The sequence below is a fragment of the Patiria miniata genome, unplaced genomic scaffold (genome assembly GCF_015706575.1).
Source record: "Patiria miniata isolate m_02_andy unplaced genomic scaffold, ASM1570657v1 HiC_scaffold_7, whole genome shotgun sequence".
NCBI lineage: Eukaryota > Metazoa > Echinodermata > Asteroidea > Valvatida > Asterinidae > Patiria > Patiria miniata.
Window position 1 is genome coordinate 19,967,522 of NW_024037074.1, and position 21,463 is coordinate 19,988,984.

General features: G+C 39.5%; 1 protein-coding gene across 5 annotated transcripts in view; it reads left to right on the plus strand.

Annotated features, from left to right (window-relative positions):
- Positions 1-21,463, plus strand: part of LOC119745586 (poly(rC)-binding protein 3-like) — an 81,778-nt gene that overhangs the window by 19,088 nt on the left and 41,227 nt on the right. For 3 of the 5 annotated variants that reach the window (XM_038222054.1, XM_038222049.1, XM_038222051.1), the window contains one exon: positions 18,338-18,435. The exons of 1 other annotated variant lie outside the window; for it this stretch is intronic. The gene's annotated coding sequence lies outside the window, so the exon portion shown is untranslated. Of the gene's footprint in view, positions 1-5,545; positions 5,846-18,337; positions 18,436-21,463 lie in introns of those variants that run through there. One more of the 5 variants, XM_038222053.1, reaches the window with a different exon arrangement.

Genomic DNA, 21,463 nt, shown 5'->3' on the forward strand with positions numbered 1-21,463 from the left:
TGTCTCCATTTGAAAATTGCATACAGCCTCAACCCTTCAAAATTCTCTGTTTAAATGTTGTCCTTGGAGGGGTGGCCACTGCCTCAATCCTGCAAAATCCTCCAGCAATCACTTTCAATATGTTGAGGCAGAGCCAGTGAAATCCAGGAGCAGTGCGGAGGATTTCAAGTATAATCTAGGCCTAAATTTATGCACGGCTGAGCATAAACAACACAAGGTCCGGCCCAAGACCTTGACGCAGTGCATCCTCCAAAATCAGCCACACATTTTACCATGATGTACATGAAACCTCAATCCTGAAATAGCCTTTATTTTGAAAAGAGGATTTTTAATGTTGCTAGCAAAGGCATTTAAGCAAAAAGCACGGGCTATTCTGGACCGACTGCAGCATGGGCATCACCAAGACGCCAACAGCAGGGTGTCCATCAGACGACCTTTGCGGTGATTGAAGTTACGGTCCGTCGAGCAACGCAAGATTTGTCTTATTTGTGTGCCTAATCATGAGGAACTCTAATTATCCCAGAGGCCTAGTGATATGATGAATTGGCGGCCGGAACGCTTGGAAATTTCTCTTTGATTGATTGTTCCCTGTGATGAGATGGCTTATCGACCCTAAAGTTACTGATTTGCTCCCGCCATGTGCACGGGCCGGTATTTATCATTTGAAGGTGCTCCAGGTAGTCTGTGTGTTGGCATCTCGAGACACTCAAGGAAATATAATCTGATGCGAAGACTAGTAGAAGGAGTTGTTATTTCGTACACGTGTTGTTGACACAACAATGAACTGCGGACACTAAATGGGGGAAATAAATGAGAAGTGGATGAAAGCTGAGCAAATAGAATGTTGGAATTTTAATCATCGTTCTGACGGAAGTGGTATTTACTTAAAATTGAGAAAACTTCAGAAACCGTCAGAGGCATATCGTAAAAATCAAAAAATAAATTCCTTTTTTTTTATATTTGAAATGCATAAACTACCTTGTAGTTAAAAAAATCTTGAAAAAAAATTAAAAATTAAGTTTAGGTATGTACATGTATGTCATCTTTGTTTGCAATTGATTGATGGGTCAGCAAGTTGTACGAATTTGTCTATTTCTGGCCTACCCGGTATGTGCATGCATACGTGTAAAGGTGGGCACGGACATCCAGGCATTTTTTTTTACATCGGCTTAGCTACAATGTAGCTCCCAGACCTATGTTATTGAAACTCAGTGTTTCTTGAGTCTGGAGTGCTGAATGGTAACACATAGCAACCGATGAAAACTGGTGTGCAAATGAAAAGATGTTTTCATCGGATGACGTCAATCCGTCCCGATCTATACTGTAGAGGCTATAGCTAGTGCAGGGTACAAACAAAATTGATGGCAGCCCTATTCATTACAAAAAAACACCCACCAGGAATATGGATTGGACTAAAAGTTGTCTGTCTTGTCTTGCTGTTGACCAGGTTTATTGTGGTCACTGACCAGTTTGTGGTTTGCTGTTTGCCAGACCAGCCTTAATAGCTTTATAACTGTTATTGTTTGTTTTGGCTGTAAGGGATTAACTAGAGATTAAGGGATTAACCATAATAGGATTAAGTGATTAAAAAGTTAATCCCTATCCAGCAGATTGACCAAATTAACTGCCCTTCCAAAGGCCATGGTTTAACCATCACAGATGTGACATGTTCAAACAGGCTATGAACATGTACCCTGTATGTACATTGTATGTTCATGAACGCAGTAGTATTTAGGCCCTATTGAATGATTGAATCAAATCATAATATTTAAGGGCAATGTTTCTCTGGCTATTATTTAACAGCTCCTACACTTGCTGTTACATGTTTTTTTCTTTATCGGAGGAGTGAAGACACCTTTTGGTCTTAAATTTTCAGGAGATAAATAAGAACATTCTGTATCTTCTTCGGAAGCCATCAGCTAAACAAAGTTTTAATATTCCAATCTGGAAATACCGCACAATACTTCACTTTATCCCCTTCCCCTTTTTGAAAAAAAACCCAACAATTACGCGAGCCCTTTAGGCGCACCCTCTTCCCCTAAAATTTGGTTCTGGATCGGCCCATGTTCACAAAGTGAATGTGGTGGGATTTGGACTGGGGTCAAATACCGGTTGGTTGAAATTGAGGAAGATTAACAGTACACACATGTTAGTATGGTTGACTGACCACCAACCCTGCTTGTTATTTAATGACCTTCAGTTTTTAGTATTAATATTTGATAACCACTTACATAATTTACTCCATTCATCATAACCATTTCTCTATCCAGTAAGTGTTGCAAGATCGCGAAGGCTGTTTGCCGACCAACTGACATTCTAACAATTAAATCTTGACATACAGTTAAAGATAAACGATGGTCACAGCCGACACAGCGTCAAGTTCAGGTATAGACCCCTCTCATAGACAGCCATCTTTGTAGGGAAATTACAACTACGTATTCAACGCCATCAGGTACATGTGCGCACATAGGCATGTATACGCGTACTGTGCAAAATGTTCTAAAAATGCGCATGGTGCTCCATTTGTCTGCGAAATACGGAACAGCCATTGCGCGTCACGGAAATTTGACTCCCAAGATGCTGATGCATGCGACAATCTGTAGGCAGTGACGTCATTTGAGATTTTATAACCGACATACAGATCCTTGTCATTTGATTGGTGGAACTCACATCACGTGACATTCGTTATTGCTCCCATTCACGCTGGGGGTTCAGAAAGTCCCATTCGCCCATGGGGAATGGGAAATATTAAGGAACACTTAGGATCGATGCTTGTTCCATGACGCGGTATTTGTGTGCAAATGCATGCTGGTGTGTGCGTTGCGCGTAGCGCGTATTGTTCCAAATAGCAAGCACTACAGGGTTGGGTTCAAACATTTTCATGAAGGGGTGGTTTGGAAGAGAGAAATACATATAAAACAAATATTGAGTGGCTTTAAATTGTGAAATGGGAGGAATATTATCGCTCGGTAAAATCTGGACTTTTTCAGTTCACTTGGCTTCGCCTCGTGAAATGGAAAAGTCCAGATTTTACCTTGCGATAATATTCCTCCCATTCCACGCTGAGCCACTCAATATTTGTATAATTATCAATAGGTTTTAGCACAACTTGTGAGTGGAGGAGTCTTCCTCTCTGTGTGCATCAACTACGTGTAGTTCAGGTGAATTTGATTTTGCTTCAGGAATCCTTTCATCACTACAGTGCATCATATCAGTATGACGTCATCTACGCGATACACGATGGACTAAAGTACTCTCTGGCTGTCAGCGCACAGACTTCTTGAGGTATTATATGATCTCATCAAAATTTAAGACGTCGCCAAAAAGGACTCTCCAAACCCATTCCTTCTTGCACCTGATCTCTCATCAGGTGTGCAACGGTGAAGTGTTTATAAAAAATGAATACAATTGTCAGTGCAATTCCAGATGACAAATGTATTTTCAGGAGATTCGTCCAGTTTGGTCTAATGTGCGTACATGTCTGTACCAAAAGAATCCTTTGTAAAACTAAAAATTTTAATTATTTACTGCCAGGATCTGCGTCATACATGTAGCCAACCATTGTCTCATGCAAAATGCATGTGTACGGTATCAGAAAAGGTAGGTGTAACACATCAGGAGTGCATTATCAACAAGTTATGACAGCGCCCCGTTATTTTCTGTCCCAACTAAATAGTGGGCATAGTTTGGCGGAAAGGTAAACGGTAAAGCGTTGGGGTCTATGAACGGCACATCCACAGTTTGTTCTTCAGGGCATGTGAATTCTGATGACGACACACAATATTTCGTTTCATATTTTTTTTTTTCTGGTGGCGTGTGCGGGAGAAATTGTTTCCAAATTTGGTGTGGAATTTCGCATCATTGAGTATTTAACCACAATGTGAGAGTTGAGACCCAAAAAATTAAGAAGTTGTGAAAATTGTGACATTACAAACCTTAACATACTGGCTTTACCATTGCAAATTACTCGGTTGATACATGTAATTGTTTTAGAACACAACCATAACAGAATAACATCGGTAAATTTTCATATGTTTTGAGTTATTTCTGCCAAATTATTTGTATTTTAACAGGATACCCCCCAAAAAACCCAATAATAAATAAGAAATAACTAAATAAATGAATAAAAATGAATTAATGAAAGTACAAAAAAATATAATAAACTAAAGTAACATAAAATATAACATACCGTACATGTACCTATAGTTTTGTGTTAAGCACATAAAATGTATATATGCAAATTTAATTTTGAACAATTCACCATGTAAAGTACATGTAATACTGTGTATTCTGCTGAGAGAGAAAAAAAATCAATAATGTAGCTTCTCTTGCCCACTGCTAGCTGCGTTAAAAGATTTGCTTTTTGTTTATTGCTTATATTAATGCTGAGATTTTAATTGTTCATGAATCCTGCCCAGCTGCCGCAGTTTTAAAAACCATTGATTAATGGCCAGAAATAACCTGACTCATACACTTACATACAGAAACCTACACCATTGTTTGCATTCAGTCTGTGAGAATATATTTCTGCATTGTCTTCACATCTGTTGTCCAGCTGGAGGCATTTGCTTTTTGCATATTGGATCAGACATTTGTCTACAAATTTGCATTTTATATAATTATGTACACGTATGAAATACAACTGTTAGTTTTTGGAGTTTTATTTGATTAATTTTTAGGGTACGGTAGGTTCGGGATCAGAGAGGGGTGTGGCAGGGGGTTGGATCTAGAACAATGTTTACTTTTTTAAAATTATTTGTGAGTACATTTTTACTTTTAAGCTTAAAATTGACAATTACATTATTTACTTTTTGTGTAATTGTCAATTTTAAGCTTATAATTGTTGAATCCTGCAAAATGTGCATACATGTACATGTACCGTATGTATTTGTATTGGGGCAATACATGTACATGTACCGATAGGGTTGTACGCGTTCTACATTTAACCCCTGAGGACCGACACAAAAAGGGAAAAAAACAGATCCTTTCAGTCCTCAGGAGTTGGGCCTTTTGTTGGAAACGGTCCTCTATAGTAAGTTTATGTGCTTAGTCTATTGGAGAGTGTTATATTACAGGGATAAAGGGAAACACAAAGCATTGTCCTCGAGAGTATAGTAAAACAGGACTACATGCACACAGTACAAATGTAGTTCACGAAATGGTGATGGTGAATGTCTGTTGTCTGCCTTATGTGAATGGTCCACCTAAACGTTGCTTTTCTGATACATGTAACTAAATTTGACAAACAGTCAAACACGCACCTGGGTGTAAAATTTGTGGGGAAAAACAATTGTCTAGTCATCACTTATTGGCCATATCAGAATTTGCCCCTCAACAGTCTGAGCCACCCCTATTCTCCCAAGTGGACCATTCCAGGTCGCTTAATCTGTCCACGCAGTGAGTTTCCCATTGGGCCGTCCCATTTGGGGAGCAGTGCTCATTGGGTGCCTCTGGCTATTAATAGAGGCCAGATCAGAGGTATACACACATATTGTGTGCTATTGTAATGCACAGATGGTCGGGCAAGCACAGCAAGGCATGGTTTGGATGTTGATGGTCCGATTGGATCCATAGTCGGCATTCAGATTGTGATTACTGTAAGGGTCGCTGGTCTGATTTGCAGTGCTGTGGAGATTCTTCTGTGTATTACGAGGCATGTATCCAGTGAACAGCGCATTTGAGGTTGATTTTGCCTTCTGACGCACCCCAGTAGTGTCCAGACTGTTTATCTACCAGCAAACAGTCATTATATGATAAGGGATATTATTTGTAGTGGTAGGGGATTCCACGCTGATTCAGCTGTATCTGGCCATTGCACTGTCTGCATGTAACACAGATCGCCAAGGTAAGATGGTACCAGCATGGCAAATTCTTTAAACAAATTACATTGCATTCTGTTTATTTGCCTCGTTTAATTGGGCCTGATGACTGAATTGATATTTGACGGTTGTATTTCTGTTAAAACTGTCTTAATTTGCTAATCCTTCTCAAATTTTCAAAACAGACTGGAAGCAGTGTGTACTGTCTGTATAGTAATAGTGTAGGCTACAAAAAGTACAAGGACATACAACTACAAGGCTGCCAACTTTGAGTAAGAGCTGAGAGTGAGAATTTGGCGATGGAGCTTGATCAGAAGTAATCATGGCATCATGCTAATCAATGCAAGCACAAAGCGCGAAGTCCTAACGGCGCGTGGGGTTCGGGGCCCGCTTAAGGGCCCCGAAAAATGTTGGATTCTAGACGCTCTGTGGTGCGATTTGAGGCAATTTTACCACTTCAACCAATTTTTTTTTGAGCAAAAGATCATCATTTAAGTATCTTCTTCTTCTTCATTCATTCATTTTCATGATGACTTGATGAGTTGGGCCCAAATGTCCCTGTCGAGCATAGTGTTGGAAAGAGATGGACCACTCATAAATTTTATTTATTTATTTATTTGTCAGCGTGAGAAATCTCATCCCTTAGAAAAATGTCTTTAGAGTTTACATGTAAGGCCAAAAAAATAAATAAGTCGGTCTCTGGTCAGCGCGCGCGTCGATTTTAATCATGCGCGTCGATCTTTTTTTTTTCCAAAATGTTCCGCGGTAGCTCCTACAGCGCCCTCTATTTCCGCACCTCCTCAATTTTTTTTTACCAAAGAGCACCAAGGAATGGGAAATTGCACCAAGGCAAATGATCGAAAGCACCAAGGCAAATTATGGAGGACACCAATGTACATGAGGACACCAAAAAAGCAAAATAGTACCCCACCTTGTCTGTACAATCCAAGCTTGAAGAAAAAAAGCAAAAAAGCAAAAAAAAAAAAAAAAAAAGCCGCGTGGCCGCGTCAATTCCGGAACTTTGGTCTGACCAGAGACCGAATATTTTTCTTTTTTGACCTAATACTAATAGTGAAATGTGAAATGTTGAATTTTGGTGGAGTCAAATAAATTTACATCAAAAACTCAGAGGGTTGAGAAAAACGGATACCATGTTGCACAGTACATTCGTTAACGATCTTACAATGTTGCTTCATCATTTCATGATTATCTTCTTAATGGGATGGTAAAACAAATGAAAGCCAGTGGTTCAGTCATCTCATTCACAGAAAACTTTTCTGCATATATTCTCAATCACATCAGTTCAATAATACGTCATGAAGATGTTTCGTGCTCCAAGAGTTACAATAGTTTTTCTGTTTGCATTGCCCATGCCTCTACATACTGTAGGGGCATCATTTGACCTGATTCAGCCCCCATTTAACAACCGATCCTGAAATAATTTGGCATTCCCATTCACCGAGGTGCTGACTGATCTGCCGCGTTGTGGCCCTTTATTTTCTAAAAGGGACCCTAGGACGGTCTGGGTGAATGGCTGACCCGGGCTGTGTCGGTCCGATGTGTCGGTCCAATGCGTTTTGACAAAAAGGAAGAAAACAATTATAGAACTGTGGTCTTTTTGTATTGGATGTAAAGCCGTCAATCTGTGGGGTGGCTTTTTAGCATGCCTTAACTACTACATGTACCTACCCTTGATCCAGCAATCTATCCAGCACAGCAATCTATCCAGCACACAAATGAACGAAGGCATACAGTTTTTCGAAGGCCTTTGTTTACAATAAATGTAAGCATGATGTACTTAAGTCAGATGGTAATTTGGCAATGGTAGCCTACGCGTAGATTCTTACTTTCCCTGTTACTGGATTTTTTTTTGGGAAAAGTTCAATATGATGTGGTCAATACTACCCAGGGAAGAGGGTACAAAATTCTGCAGTTTTCTTTTTTTAAACTGCAGAATCCATGCATTATATTATGCCCAGTACTGCCATACATTACGCGTACATGTACAGTGCACATGTGCACTTTAGACTTGTCCCCAAACACAGCCAAGGATCCTTGGGATTTACATGTATCAGCAAAATTGCTCCAAGTCAGACACATGTACACCATCGGTTGACCTACATGTAGGCTTTAAAACCAATCCAGACAAACTACATGTACTGAAATTGCTGAGCTGTTAAAATGGAGATTTTTGATATTCCCTGTGCACATGTGATGGAGACTTGTGCATATGATGAACCTCTCCGTATTGCATGCTTCAATGTACAGGGTGAGTAAAAAAGAAATTGAAACTCAGATGTCGGGACCATTGTGTTAGTGAAGTTCTGCATGTAGCACTTTCAAAATCTAGGATATGAAAGCCCAATTCATAAGCTTTCTTTTAGTACAAGAATCATTCAAATCACTCATGTACTTTTCAAGTTTTATACGGAATTGTAAACACAACCGCCGTTTTCAGGTTCTGTCCAAGGATCACAAAAAAGTTCAGTGTTCTTTCAGCAAAAGGAAAACAAATCACATAAGGATGTGTGTGAATTGTTTTCGTTTGGCTGAAAGAACGCACACCTTTTTTTGTGGTCCGTGGACAGAACTTTGAAATGGTGGTTGTGTTTAAAATTACGTAACTTGAAAAGTACTTGAGTGATCTGATTGGTTTTTTGTAATAAAAAAAAGCTTAGGAATTGGGCTTTCATATCCCAGATTTTGAAAGTGCTACATGCAGAACTTAACTAAAACAATGGTCCCGACATTTGGTTTTTTTTTTTTTTATTTGACTCACCCTGTACAAATGATAGATAATGAAGCTCTCTGTATTGCATGCTACAATGTATACAAGGAATGGTGATGAAGTTCTGTCCCTCCTTTGATGTACCTTCACTCGTTAGAAAAAAAAAGAAAGTTAAGAGAGAGTTTTTCCTACCAGCCCTCATGATGCAAACATGTTTGAAAACTATGGCCATCATGTTTGTTGAAATCAGAAAAATGATAGTGGGAGCAAAAAACCCACAGGTCTGAAGTCTTCACATTCTAAAACACTCTTGCACTTGTAGCACACTAAGAGATCTTTCTTCTGTCCTCCCTTGAATGCCTTATAATATCAGTTGACACGGATAATGTTTTTTTAACATTTGGGACCTCCTACGTGATGTTGTTTTTGGCTTTAATAAGGCCTCCGAGTCGGATAGCCTTATGCACTTGAAGTACCTAAGGAATAGGACGATACACAAACAAAAATGGCGCATGCTTACTGCCACAAGACGAGTTCAGCCAAATTTGCATTGTGTGCACGGCGGCTCTATTCCAGCAGGGCTAATGCGGACCAGCTGCAATGGTAACCAATTTTCTTCACATTGAACTTTGATCTGTTGCTACTCCACGTTTCCATGTGTTGTCAATTTTAATGGGATTCCCAAGATGTGTATTTTATTATGTGGTTTACATGTGCATGTACACGTACATTGAATTCTACTCCTGTTTCATTCTGGGATAAAGAATGCATCTCGACAGTGTGGGGCTTACATGTGTATGCTGAAGCTTGAACTTGGAAGTAATTGGAATCACTGCTGTAAACACACATTGCATACAAATGTACGTGCAGATATTTACGTGTACAGTTAGCATATTGTTGTGTACACATACCGGTACATGTACGCAAAATGTATAATCTCTAACCAGTGCTAACTCGAGTAGAAGAACAAGACTTGATAGACATTTAAATAAAAGAAAATAATGTTGCCAATCCATATTGAGAAAACGATATTTACAAAAGAGGTCCTATTTTGTGAGTGACTTGTGATCTTGATTGATTAAAAAAGGGGAACTATTTGGCATTTTGAAGTCAAGAGTGAGCCATGAATAGCAAACCTACTCATAATTTGTCTGAGACTGACAGGCTTGGTCTAAGCGTCTTGAGTCACAATTCCTAGTCCAAATCTAAGTCACCAAAAAATTTTTTAAAATGGGTTGACTGACATTCGTCCAGGACCTACATTTGTACACTTAGATGTTTCATTTTATTCAATTTCATTTACAGATACTATGATTTCTAGCAGCATGTTATTGACCACAGATCCTTGATTCTAGACCTTATTAGAAAAACCTTCAAGATTCTGGGTTGTAAATCTTAGCCAAGACTTGACTGTTTCAGAGAGTGCATCAATCAAGGCAAACATCCACAGTCAGCTTTGTTCTTTATTGGCAATTTTAGTGAAGGTACAGAGACCTAGATCCCGTCTTTCAACCTGTGCTGCTGTGAGAGAGAGAAGGAACACAAGGTCTCCCCAGCCTTGCTATTCATTACATATTTACTGCGCACCTGCTTTGAATGTCAGCAGGCAATTTTTGGCTGAAGGGCGCTTTGATCAGAATAAATCACCTGCGATTGCCTGGGACTGAGAATGGATCCCCCTCCCCCCAGTGTGTGGAGCTGGTTTCACCAAGGAGCAAAAGCCCACCAAACAACATCCTGAATACTGTTTACATGTTTTTTAGGAATGTTGAAAAGCTTTAAAGATTCATGAAAATTAAAAGTCATCAATTTGGGATTCTTCTTTGTAAATTGTTCTTGCAGCGGTCTTCACAGCATTCTTAAATCTGATGGACATCTAGTGAATTTTGCTATAAGCGGAAGGGCCAAGAGAATGTCCTCTGACAGACTGACTTACTGAGTGACTGACTGATGTCCTATTGTGTTAATGATTTCCTGAAGTGTTATTTTCTCATAGCCAACTTGCCAAGACTCATCTCATTGATTTTTTTAGTCCTGCTGAGAGAATAAGCCCTTCAGTTGAAGGAATACCATTTATGCAGGCTTGCCAACTCTCACGAATTGAGTATGAGACTCGCGCATTTCAGGTTATTCTCATGCTGTCACGCCCACACAGGATTTCTAACGCTAAAAAAATAAATAAATAATTGACTTCAAACTTGAAAATGATGTTTAAAAGTTGGTCTTTTGCTAAAAAGACATTGGTTAAAGTGGTCAAAAATTGCCTCAGATTGCTCCACAGAGTGTCTACAATCCAATATTTCCAACCCCACGCCGTTAGGGCTTTACGCTTCGCGCTCGCATTAGTTCTGATCAACCATCCCCAAACTCTCACTCTTGGCTCTTAATCAAAGTTGGCAGCCCTGTTCATGTTTATGGCATTACAAATGAAAAGGTAAAATCACCATACATGTAGTTCTTACTGTTTCCACATCACAATTGATGTTACTCGATTTCACTCTGTTTGCTTTGCACAATTAATGTTCATACTTGTTTGTAGGGCAAACAATGTTTTGCAAACTTCTTTTGTAGAGAAAGGCTTCAATCCTAGGTATGCTATGGTAGTCTGTTGTGCAGGGAGGAAGAATGTGGACAACGGTCCAGCTGGTGTTGGGAATACAAGTTCAAGGGGGTAAACACTTGACACTGTTTACTGTGTGTGGCTGTTTTTACTTCAAGAGCGGAGCGTTAATGGGGCATGAAAGTTCACCGGGAGTTGTGCTTGAAGTGTGGAGCTGTTGAGATGTCACACACTGGTTTGAAAGGGGTATTAGAAAGGAATTCTAAATGGAATCTAAAGCTTTTTTGGCCGGACAAAAATGTCTGAAGAGCTACTCTGTATGCAAATGCCTTGGCTGTTGTTCAGAAGTTTGACAAAAAAATTCCATTGAGAAAAGGCATGCTAGAAAATTTCTAATTTTAGAACAGTGACTTCCAACTCTTTACCTGTACGATTTGCTCTCAGATTTGGCAATTCGACAAAATTTACTTGTACAATTTTGATATTTTTAAGCTCTGGCAGGAGCTTCTTCATGTCACTTGGTGGTTGGTCGGTTTGTCTGTCTGTCTGTCTGTCCCCGAAAATTGACCAAAAGTATGGTGGTCCATATGTGCTATCGGCGTCACATTTTCAGCATCGCATTTTCCAGCTCTGGCAGGGATAATTTTGATCGATTTCATGCAAGACTTTCATGCAATACTTCTTGCAACACGGCCAGAGCTAATTGTGCACTCATACTTGTTTTTCTACATGCACCGGTTTTTGTGAAGGATAATTTGGCCAGGGAAATAATTGTTATGTATGAGCTAATTGGCCCATTCAATGACAGGTATTGGTCTCTCTAGAGTTCCAACCAAAAATGAAAACACACACGTCATGCACGTATGCCAAAAACAATTTGGTAAAAGATGGTGTACTAGTACATGTAGTATGGTTGCTGTCTTTTAAAGTGCAGAATGTATCACTTGGAAAATCTGAACCAAATAAGTGAGTAGCCTCATGAGTGGATACTGACTTCATGGTTCCACTGATGAACTAAGAAGCACCTCTTCAGATCTTTTGTGATAAACTTCAACTCTCGAGACTTATGCTTATTTTAAACATCCAGCCAGTGGCACTCCAGCACGTCCAGACACTATACACTGTCCTCTCGCCATGCAGTCTGCCCAGTCAGATTGCACTATGTGCTCGGCAGCATCCTACGAGCCCCAAACATCGGTATTCCGGACATGCTGGCAGAATCCTTGGCGCCCTCAAAAGAGAGCAGCAGAGATTGAAATATCTCGGCGGGGGGTTTGCGGTCCGATAAGTAATTCTGCCTTTTAGCAGGAGGTCAGCGAGGAGGGGGGATTTTATTCTGACCATGTCGTGGCCGACGTGTTAATGAGATCACTGGGGTGTCCATGTAGGACTTTCGCGGCATGAGATGAATATTAAAAATCTGAATTATCGGCCTCAGACGCGGTTCAAAATTCTGATCTTGTTCAGTAGATCTAGGAATTCGTTGATAAATTTGGTGGGGCTGGTCAGTCTGTACTAGATAAGATGGAATATTTCCTACGTGTAGGCATGGTCTTGAGGATTGACAGTTGAGCGGTAAAAAAAGTGTTATCAGAGTTTACATAGGACTAGGAATACCGGTACTTCAAATGTGTGTCACCAAAAATTGATATAAAGATCTTATAAAACTGTACACTGCTGTCTTGTTTTTGTGCGTTCCATCTGCTTGTTAAGAAGCAGTTTTTTTTTTCATTTAAATAGTCTGCTAATTTCTGTAGAGTTAATTAAAAGACACGAATCATTTGCAAAAGAACGGAACAGTGTGTGCATGTACGTCATGCCTGAACCAGATTGCATTATTTTATGCTGAAGTGTGTCTGCCGAATGGAGGGCCCTGGAACGACGCGTTTAATTAATCTAAATTTGATTGATGAATGCAGTGATTTAACCTTTTGCAATTGGGTCTGGTTAAAAACAGCGTCCTGGCAGTGCTACGTACCCGGTAACTGGAATGAAATGGATAATGGCTTTTTTTTACGGCACACTTTCTACAGCATTCCTTTCCCGAGCGTACTATTGGTGCATCCAGATTTCATTAGAGGAATGCAGTTGTTGTGCCTGCAGTTCAGCCCTGGTAAAATAAAAAAGAAAGTAACCTTCATGGAGTGCGTGCCATTTCAGCGGTCGGCCTACATACATCCAGGCCAATCGACCGCCGACTGTGAGTGATGCATTCTTTCATTTCTTGGGGGTCCGTACATCGTCTCTGTCTCTCTCTCTCTGACTGAGATTGAGTCCAAGGGTCTTGATGTGTGGTTGTGATCAGTGGATGTCGATGAAGCTCCCGAGATTCCTCAGGATTACGTGAACAATACACACACTAAGCCTTTCAAGTCCGGAGGATGGAGAGTCCCATTCGCATCTGAAGTAATCACTGTCCATTTGATGGCCTCAGAGTTTGAGAAATTGCCGTGACATGTCTATCCTTGTTTTTTTTTTGATGAAAACATTGATAGGCTAAACCTCAAGAAACACGCTAATGCTTGATTGCAATTTTACAAGTTTCGTTAATTAAAGAAAATTAATCTTTTATAAATTTGGTTTGAACTTAAAAAATAAAAATAAAAATAAAATGGCTTTTTGTTTGGTGACACAAGCTAAAGAATGTCCCCTGATTTGCTTCATTGGTCTCTAATTATAACCGCATTCACTAGTCACTGCATTCATTGGTGCTCTTCTAAAAGATGGTCTGGTGTTTAGATCTAACAGGCGTTTTCTCCATTTGAGGCTCATTTTTGGGATGATTTACATTTGTACATACACATGTACATGTACATGTTGTTAAACAACATGTGTCATTCGCGAACAAGTTCTGTGAAAATGGTAAAGTGCTTAATGTGGCTGAGCAAGATCTACTTTTGCTGTTTTAAAATATTTGTATTCATAGGATTACATTCACATGCAGATTTCACCAAGGTTTTGTTTCTTGAATAACAATTGAATAAACACATGCATTTTAACAAGTACATGTCATAAGCAACAAATTGTGAGTACATTTTGTGACGGAACCGTAAGGCGTTGATGTGCACTGTGGTGGCATTTAGATGAAGTCCTTAGGAGATATAGTCAGGATCGTTCCGACAGACTTCCTTTGAGCATTCAGCGTGTATTGACATGAATGAGACAGATGCGCACGTATCCCGTATACATGATGTGCAGTGTCTAAATTTAATGCAACCAAGATGACATCTAACCCCCCCATGGCCAGACAGCAGTTTACAAATCACATTTTTTTTTTTTTTTTTGGTTCTCCAGTGCAAAACTGTGTCAATTGATAAGCAAACACTTCATATTATAGAGGTGCGATGCGGTACAATGCCTGGGCAAACATTGTTTACGCACTTATCGGATCTAGAGTTTCTAGATCTTTGTTCGCTAAGCATGCTAAGGGAGTCCTGATTCTGCCAGATGGCTTATTTTGACACACATTTCATCACTGTTCTCAACAATACATGTACAGGGTGTATAAAAAAAAAAAGGAAACCCAAATGTATATTATAAAAAATCTAATAGCCTAAATATTTTCAAATAAAATAAAGTGAAATGCCAATGTGCCCTCTTTCCAATGATAAATTTGTACCTTGATTGTGTGTCTGTGGCCAAGGATGACTTCGTTGTTATCCTGTCAAGGGTAAACGCCTGCACTGGACCAAGTTTTACCCATTCAAGATGATTGTTGATAAAATCACATAAATGAAAACAATGCCATTTTGCAAAAATAGTGACGGTTTGTGGATTTGTGTTTTTTCCCCAGTAAAGATGCTGCATCCTTCTTGCTATCTTGTAATCATCAACGCTGTCAGTTCTTGTCTTGCGTACTCCTATAGCTCCGTGCCCAGCCTATTATCCTCGCAATGCTTAATTTATATCTTCTCTTCTCCACGCATCTGTCCTCGTCTTAGTCTTGTCTCGTCCCTGAGATGCCCCTCCTTAACATACAGATAAAATTGTTTCTTCCCGGTGAGAAACGTCGGGAGCAGTGAACAATTCTGCCACGGCCTGGTGTATTCCATGATTTGATTAAACGAGCGAGCTGTACTGCTAAATTACGTCACAGAATAATGGCCATTGGTTCGCAATAATAGAAAATTTTACCTGTTTGCCAGAAGCTATTTATATTTCTTCAGGCTTGATCTGATGGAATGACATGCTCATGTACTAGCAGTACTTGCAAGTGATCTTAGAAATGCATATGTACGTACTTTTGTTTAAAAGAATGTATTGTTCTTTGAAATTAATCCTTTTTTTATAGAGAAGTTTTCAGCATTTTTTGTTTGAACGCTCTAAGCCAAATGCATACCGTACATGATGTAGCTTACTGTGTCCTTGTGCCTTCAGATTTGAAGGGGCGTCCTCTTGCAATAATCATAGAAAGTACCGGTCTGTGCTGACATATTAATAGCGCTAGCAGAGTCGTCGGCGTGAAATTGAGAAATTGAAACCAGTCCGGCCTCCCCGCATTAATATTTGATGGTCCGGTGCCACACTTCAGAGTATTGTATGACCAGCCCGGCATAATGTAAGCATCATTCTGCCCTTTCCCTGCCTTGGTATGTCACCTTTTTTTATCAGTGTGACCCGGGTTCGAATCCCAACTGAATCGATTGATAAGAACTCTATATACATGTACATGTACATGCCCTCCACTCTAAACTCTTCAACATGTTCAGTGTTCTGTTGACATGACATACACACATGTACATTTACATGTAATGTGCTACATACCGGTACATGTAGTATACATGTACTTAACGCTGTACTTGTTGAAGAAATGAGTCAACATTGTGACACGTTTGACATGTTTACACATACATGTGACATACATTTGTACCTACACTGGGCTTTTTGAATGGTTTTTCATCTTGTTTTGAGAGGAAACATGTGTACCAGGTCTAGCTGTTGCAACCTTGTATCAGTCTTGTGTATGGTCAATTGAGGGCGCTGTTTGCTGCACAACATGTTACATGTACACATGTGTGTTGTTAAAATAGCCAAAAAAAAAAAGCTACACAGAGTTATCGCACAGTTACATGTACATGTACCTTGTAGTAATGTTCATGTGTTGGGGATCAGTTTTGAAGTGAAGCTTACACGAAACAAAGTCTTTATCAAATCCATACATTGAACATTGAACAGAGCAGTTTTTTATTTCGATTTTTGGAAGTACTTCACTTTTTTTTCATAATATCACTAGTGGCTAAAAAAAAATGTTCAAAACAGATTAAACTCCAATACGCACCCAAGCAAAGGGAATTCTTGACGTCAACAAATCCAAATTTCATTGTGAAGTTCGCCGCCACAATATCAGATTTACTCCAACACAATGTTTAAATTCATACATGTACAATTTAGTGAAGTGCAAATCCGCTTCAAGGATCATATTTCAGATGCCCATCCATACATTTTTAATTCCTCCCTCTGCCCATCCCTTCAAATATTTATCAATTTCTCTGAATATGAACAAATATATATTTATTATTACCATGAATTTATTAAATTTCTCTAACATGAAATATATATTTTCCAAACCATTGCCAGATAAATATTTTTTTTGCACATTTATTATTTTCCCGTCTTATATTGTGCCCGCGGACACAGTCTCGTACAACGGCCAACTCTGACCTGCTAGTCTATCGGGGCTTAGCACTACAGGGAAAAATCCAGCAGCGATCTATAGCCTTTAGAGTAATCCCCGCTGATTAAATACGGCATTATTTATGCAATCAATAAGCCCCACAGTGCTGTACATGGAGGCTATATGAGGAGTGGGTAGGGCCGGGAAGGAATTGTGGATTTGGTGAATCTGTCTCCCAAGTGTTCGACATGTGGTCTGGGTCTGTTGCTATGGTAATGACCTGATAAAAATCCAGAGTGTGTAAGCTTGACCAAAAAGATGTTGAAAAAAAACACCATACCATGATACAGTGGTTTCATCTTCGATAACATTTTAGTTGGGATTGAGTGATTAGGTTTATGATGCAGGTTAGGGATACATACATTTTCTTGGTACACTGCATCATGTAGGCCTTTGTTCAGGCCAAAATGTGAAGTGCATTTTACAATCTGATAACAGCGATTGGGCCAGAGTTGAAATGTGTTCAACTATTTGTGAATTTGCGCTATAGGCCCCCTACCAAAACTTGTAATTCACTTTCACTTGCGCGTGAAGTACATGTACAAAAAGGACTTTGTTAAAAACAAAACACCAATAACTGTCATTGTTTCAACGCATACAAAGAAATAATTTAATAAAATAAACCTATACTTCCGGGGAGATGTACATGTTACATAACATGTACATGTACATACACTGTAAACCCAAAGAGAACTCATCTAATTCTTAGCAATAATGTACGTTGTTCTCAAAATGAATACAGAACTAATCTGATATTTTGAACGGAACAATATGCTAATATGTTTCCATTTATCATATGAAATCTGTGCGCTTGTTTGCAAAGATAAGGAAATGAAGAGTGCTTTGTAGCTTGCTTTGCACTTTACCGAATCCAGTAATCAATATTAAACACCTGTCATAGACGGGACTTGACAAATCTCTATCTACAGCCAAGTCAATTATTTAGGTCTACATGTGTATGTATGGGTTGGCTGTGGTGCGCAGTTTTATTGAGAAACTTTGTTCAGATGTTTTCTTCTTTTTTTTAAAGATTTATATCAAGCTTGTGAATTTTGTGATTTCCTTTTGAAATCGAATGTGTCCTTGAAGACTAACAATAACATCTGCATTTTTTTTTTTTTGGGGGGGGGGGAGGGGGTTTGGAGTGGGGGAGGAGGAGGGGGAGTTGAGGGGTATCAAGCAGTCAGACTCATTTTACATACCGGTACATGTACATGTAGATCTACATGTACATGTATACATGTAGGTGATGGTCTCTGTTTGACAAATAGCACTTTACCGGTACTTTCTGAGGCGGTGAAGTGAATTACAATCTAAAATACAACACGTTAGATACAATGTACATCGTCATTGATAGGCTCAGCATTTCTCTAAACTTCTATTTATTTTGTATAGTTTGTTCCAACATTCAAAAGCTGTTCTTTGTCCCTTGAATTATACGGGAAAGGTACAGATATTTTTGTACTTGTGATTTTGAAAATGTATTTGATAACGTCTTATCCGTTCAATTGTATGAATTGTTTTCTTTTTGTTTTGTTGTTATTTGCTATCTCCAGGTTATTTTACTTGAATTGAAATGAGCCAGAAGTATTGATGCTAATCTTCTGAAGGGACCTAAGTAGCAGGCTTGAGCGTAACGGGACACTCTGTACAGGTATAACAGCTTAACGTGACCCATCAGTTCCAGTACCGCCCTAACCTGCCCAGCCCGTTACTCCCTGTTACTCCTTGTACCAACCCACACCACCCGAGCACTATGATAGTCCTTTTCACACTAGACAAATCTCGGGGTTGACGCAGAGTTGAAAACATGCGGCGTTTCACACTTGAAAAGGTCCAACCCCACGCCAACTCCCCGTCAACCCTGAGATTTATTTTGCCCCGGGTTGAACTCAATCCTGCTCCAGAACAGGGTTGAGATTTTCAACCTGGGTTTACATTTTGTTAAATCTTTAAAAACTGTCAAATATTAAGTGGTCAGCTCCCTCAAATGCTGATACAAACATAATATTCAATTTGTTTTTTTCCTCAATTGTCAGTGTTCGAATATTCGAATATCGATCAAATCCAAGTTCAAATATTTTACAAAATAATTTGAAATTTCACAGCCTTTTGGCAATTTTGGACTCTTCCATATATACATAGGCCACTCGCAGAAGGCCAAACAACATCAACTTCAAGGCAGTGTCTACCCATATGCCATACTATAAGTCTAATGAACCTGAAAAAAATATATATATATTTCAATTTAGGGACGGGGGTGTTAGTGTGATATTTAAGGCTGATCGTGGAAACCAATTCTGATAAGATTAGCTCCTTGCGCCGGGGAAAAGTGCCCCAATCGGATTAGATGCTCTTAATTAATAACAACCCCTCTAGTTCAGAGGCCGGCCGACAAGTTCCTTTCTCGCTTCAGGATTCGGTTATCCTGGAAATTGAATCTTGAAAGTGCATGCTCATGTAGCATGGAGTATTTATCAATGCACGCTTTAGCAGATCGCTTTGCATTTTACAGTTGACATCATAAATAAATGTAATGATTTGCATACATGTATGTACTAGGCCCCAAGTGCAGGTCAACTTCATGAACTTTCTGCGAAATGTCTTATTTGGACCCATGTAAGACAAGACATCTGTCTTTATTGTGACTTGGAGCAAAGCAATGACGGGCATATGTCATTGCAACTAGACACAACAGATCATAACCCTCCTGCTGTCTGAACAGTCACAGACAGTCAAAAAATCGATTCTTTCTCCTGGCATGGCTTTTACACAGGCTAGTCACCAACAGTCAGATCATATTTTTTTTAAGCAAGCACTGTGACTAGTCAAATTCAGTCCACAGACAAAAACAGACAAGTGTTAGGCACAGTCTGCTTATCAATCACCCACAGTCAAAGCTTACCTGGTAGCTGTATCAAGTTACATAAACAGTCACAGTCAGTCAATCCAGCTTTATGTAAGCTGGGAGCTATTAACTGTTGAAAACAGTCACTTGATTGATTTTGACTGAAAGGACAACTTGGCACAGAATATATGTTTGCATAGGAGGGTCAGTCACAGACAGTCAAACATTTCCTCCACTTCCCTTGCCATGCATTTGTATACAGGCTAGTAAAAAACAGTCAGATCACATTCCCTTGTTGACACTATAACTGATCAAATTCCATACAGACAAAAGAGGCAACTCAGCTGGCATATCAATCACCTCCAGTCAAAGCATGGCTTAATATCAAATTAACAAGGGAATTCTTAACTGTTAAAAACAGTCACAGATTGATCTTAACTGCTGTGATGGCATAGCTGAATTTGCCAGCCAGAGAGGTAGGATTCTTATGTCAGACATGCGGGTGGTCGCCTCTGGTTTTTAGACAGCAGGACATTAAACGTCGTATAGATCATATTCTCAGATCTTTGACATGTAGAGGTTAGGCTTCTTGAAATTATGCTAGGGGCAGGTGTATAGGCAAAAATTAATCAGATAAATGTACATTTGAAACTGCACTCCAACTTTGTGTAGGGAGGGACCCTTTATATGATGTACATGTACAGCAATGCACACGTGTTCTGGTGTGATGTACAGTGTGCAGTGATGTTTCAAAGTGTAAATTATTATGTACTACTACAACTTCTATTTCCGTTGTGGCGTTGTCATGTTTTCAGTTTCAACTTTTAGATTCATAAATGTAACTTATCCTTTACCTACATGTACATGTACATGTACGCACAACGTTGTGCATGGCAACTTTATCATACACAGTACACGAACATGTAAGCTCAAGTATGTACATTGAAATCGGATACATAACTGGAGGCCCTGTCTCCACAATGTACATGTTGCTGTATACATGTGCTTGGAATGAGATATTGCCAGGGTGTGTTCATGTAGATGTACTTTATTTCGTAAATTGTAAAGTACGGTACAGTGTACATGTTTGTATGGACATTTGTACATTATGTGCATCATGTCCTATTTTGGCTCAAGTCAAAGTCTTACAGTACTACACAGCACAAAACTGACGTTTTTGTACCAAATATAAAGAAAAGTGTTCATGCCATGCAGAATAAAAAAGAAGAAAATTGGCTGCACCTCTTATAAATATCCACTGGCCTTGTGATAATACAAGCACGTCAAAGTACGTCTTAGAAGAAGTGACAGTGCGTGAAAGCCAGTCAGGAAACTATAGAATGGCTGATGAGCTCACATCGCATCAAGTTACGGTATAATGACAGACCTGTAATTTTCCATGCCTATTTCTACAAGGTATTATAGTCACCAGTAAGACAAACACATGATACGCATCCACACAAAAGTCTGGCAATATTCTGATATTTTCAAGATGGAGGTACATCGTACGTGTACCTGTGGGAGTTTGGAAGTAATGTTCAGGCTGTCACTTGTCAGTGCTTTCAGATGGCATCAGACAAAGAGTCTGTGATATTACTTGTCTCCCGAAGTGTAATACATGTTGAGCCATATATATGTAAATAGGCCCAGGTGGAAGCAAAGTTATAGGGCCAAAGGAGAAAATGAATTCTTCAGAGCAATTACTATGAGTGGCGGGGCGGATTTAGCTTTCAGGAAATGCATGGAGGGGGGGGGGGCGGTGATGTTTGAGTGAAGGCGTGCCCGTGCTATAGGGGGTCCAGGGGGCATGCACCCTCCTCCAATCTAAGGCAAA